This window comes from Marmota monax, unplaced genomic scaffold (assembly GCF_021218885.2).
Source record: "Marmota monax isolate L192 unplaced genomic scaffold, Marmota_monax_Labrador192_F-V1.1 WCK01_AAM20220418_F8-fsc03126, whole genome shotgun sequence".
In the NCBI taxonomy this organism is placed as follows: Eukaryota; Metazoa; Chordata; class Mammalia; order Rodentia; family Sciuridae; genus Marmota; species Marmota monax.
The window spans coordinates 1-3,495 of NW_026693364.1; the positions used below are offsets into that span (position 1 = coordinate 1).

Below are 3,495 nucleotides of genomic sequence, written 5' to 3' on the forward strand. Positions count from 1 at the left end.
GAAAGACAGTAGGATGAATCAGACGTAACTTTCCTATGTTCATATATAAATACAGGACCAATGTAACTCCACAATCTTTACAACAACAAGAATGGGAAGTGATACTTCGTGTATGTATAATATGTCAAAATACATTCTACTGTCAAGCGTATCTAAAAAGAACAACTAAATAAAAACATGGAAGGGGGGGCTAAAGAGTTAGAAAATAAATCATGATGAGTCCTGAAAAGATGGTACTGGACCTGTAGTATTCATTCCTGATAGGACTTATTTTTTTAAATATATTTTTTAGTTGTTGATGAGCCTTTATTTTATTTATTTGTATGTGGTGCTGAGAATTGAACCCAGTGCCTCACACATGCTAGGCAAGTGCTCTACCACTGAGCTACAACCCCAGCCCATGATAGGACTTATTAAAGCCAACCCTAGGTAATAAGTGTCTTGTCTCTTGACATGCTACTTAGTTGCAAATATATTTCTTCTAAGGTCTCCCAGCACAGGACACCTTTCTACTTAGTAATATCTCTTCTCAAAACAACAACAACAACAACAACAACAAAAACACCTTAAGGGAATTTAAAGTTAAAGAACTCCTCACTCACCTACTGCTCAATATATACACTCTGTTGCCTGGAGTGGTGGTTCACATCTCTAATCCCAGCTATTTGGCAGACTGAGGCAGATGGTTTGAAAGTTCAATGCCAATCTGGGTAATTTAGGTAGACCTTGTCTCAAAAATGAAATAAAATAAAAGGATTGGAGATGCAGTTCAGTGGTAGAGTGCTTGCCTAGAATGTGTGAGGCAGCCCTGGGCTTAATCCCTAGTACGGAAAAAAAATATATATATATATATTCCCCAGTGTATGTGTATATATATATATATATGTATATATATATGTATATATGTATATATATATACACACACACACATTTATATATATGTTCTACTATTAAGTCTAATGTACAAATGTGATGATAAAAATTTGAAAATAGAATGATATCTCAGTGATAGATTGGCTCTGAAAGCAATTGATCATTTCCTTGCAAAAAGAGTCACTGCATGTCCACGTCTGCTTGTGATAAGCCTATTGTTTAAATAGATGTGTTCTTTAAGAATATATACAAGAGGGTTTCCTCCACTATTTTTAAGCATCAGATACAGTGCTTTGTTGTTGTTTTGTTTATGTGTGGTTTTTTTTCCACTTCTGTCTATAGAGAGTATTAGAGTCACAAACTTTTTGCATTCTGGGCTAGGATCCCTGGTCAAATCACAAGTGTTCTTCAGTGCTCCTATTGAATGATCTGCTCCAGATGTAATTCTCAGATGCTCTATAAATTCAGGATTCTGTTGTGATATCTGCTGATCAAACATTCAGTCCCATATGGATGAGGCCAGATAGGCTGGGTAGGCTCTGAAATCCAGAAGCAGGTATGCAGTGACATTTGTCATTATTCCTGACGTTAGTTTGTTGAACTTGAAGGTTTTGCATTAAACTTGCTGCCATGCTAATGAAAACTGGATCATTTATCAAGCTTGCTATATCAAAGCTCAATGCAGTTAACTCTCTTAATCTTTGTTCTATGTTCAGATTTGACTTATGGGAATCATTTTCAAGGTCAAGATATAATGCTTTTAATAATTATAACTGTTTCTTCAAATTTATTCATGGCAATGAGGGCAAACACCATCCTCCTGTAGGCCTTTGCTATACTTTGAATCAATTGCTATTGTTTTTCTCATAATCTTTACTGCATCTGTGTAGTAAATTAATTCACTTTGGGCAGCGATTCTATTGCAATAATAATCTGTTTGTGTGGAATGATCCACTGCAGCAGCATGATTTCCTTCTTTCATATGGTTATTACCTTTATCTTTTCTTTCTTCCTTTTTTTAGTACCTGAGATAGAATCCAGTGCCATTTTACCACTGAGCTAGTACAGCCCCCACCCACCCATTTTATTTATTTATTCATTTATTTTTGTAACGGGGATTGAACTTGGGGTCATTCGACCACTGAGTCACATCCCTACCCCTATTTTGCATTTTTTAAAAATTAGAGACAGGGTCTCACTGAGTTTCTTAGTGCCTCAATAAATTCCTATCCTTTGCCTCCGAGCCACTGGGATTACAGGCATGGGCCATCATGCCTAGCTCATTTTATTTGTTTTAAAAATATTTTTTAGTTGTAGATGGACACAATACTTTTATTTTTATTTTATTTATTTTTATATGGTGCTGAGGATTGAACCTAGTACCTCACATATGCCAGGCAAGTGATCTACCACTGAGCCACAACCCCAGCCCTTATTTTTTATTTTGAGACACAATCTCACCTAGTTGTGGAGGCTGGTCTCAAACTTACTATCCTCTAGCCTCTCAAGTAGCTGAGATTACCCACCATGCCGGGCATGCTTTTATCTTTTAGTTGATTGACTTTTCCCACATCTTCAGGCACTGGGTGTGAGAGGGTCAGAATGTCATTCTCTTTCTTTTCTTTTGTTGATTCTTTTTAGTTTTATAAATCACAATAGAATCCATTTTGATGTAATTTTAGAAGCATGGGATATATCTTATTTTAATTAGGATCCCCGTCTTATGGGTGTACACAATGGTGAAATTCACTGTGGCATATTTATATATATACATAGGAAAGTTATGTTAGATTAATTCCATTGTCTTTCTTTTTTGTATCCCTCCTCCTTCATTTCTCTTTGTCTAATCCACTATTCTTCACCCCCAACCCTCCATTTTGGGTTAGCTTCCACAAATCAGAGAAAACAACAACCTTTGGTTGTTTGGGATTGGCTTATTTCACTTAGCATGATAAGTCTCCAGATCCACACATTTCCCAGCAAATGTCCTAAAGTCATTCTTTTTTTATGCCTTGGTAAAATCCATGGTGTATATATACCATAATTTATCCACAGAATGTGATTCTTACAGAAGGATTTATAAACATTTCTGTCAAAGGTTGGGAAACTGCTAGATATGTGTCTTCTGGGCTGATCTTTAAAACCGTAAGCACTGAATCGCAACTTTCAGTTTGTGGGAAGCATCCATCTGACTTTGCTCACACAGGAAACAAGTAACTGCACAAACTAGTTGCCCGATAGATGACATTTTAGAAGCTTAAACACTTTCAGGCTAGAGGAGCAGAGATGACAGCTCATGCCAATCAGTCTGCCCCTTCATCCTCAGGGATTGAGCCTGGCTGCAGATCACAGGACTGCCTGCTGCCACCCACTTAGCCCAACCAGCTGCCATTTCCCCCAGGTTTGGACTTTTTTCTCCTGTTGATTTGTAGGTGTTCTTTATATATTCTGGGTTTTAATACCTTATCAGATAGGTATATGTAATTTGCAAAGGTTTTTCTCCCATTCTGTGGGTGGCCTTTTTAGTCTACTATTTTCATTCTTGAATATACAAGTTTTAAATTTTGATGTAATCCAGTTCTATTTTTTTCTTGCTGTGGATAGGATTTCCAAAATTATGCT

The 3,495-nt window shown here is 36.7% G+C and overlaps 1 pseudogene; it reads right to left on the reverse strand.

Annotated features, from left to right (window-relative positions):
- Positions 1–1,268: 1,268 nt before the first annotated feature.
- LOC124101149 (small glutamine-rich tetratricopeptide repeat-containing protein beta-like) lies at positions 1,269–3,121 on the reverse strand (annotated as a pseudogene).
- Between the last annotated feature and the right edge of the window lie 374 nt (positions 3,122–3,495).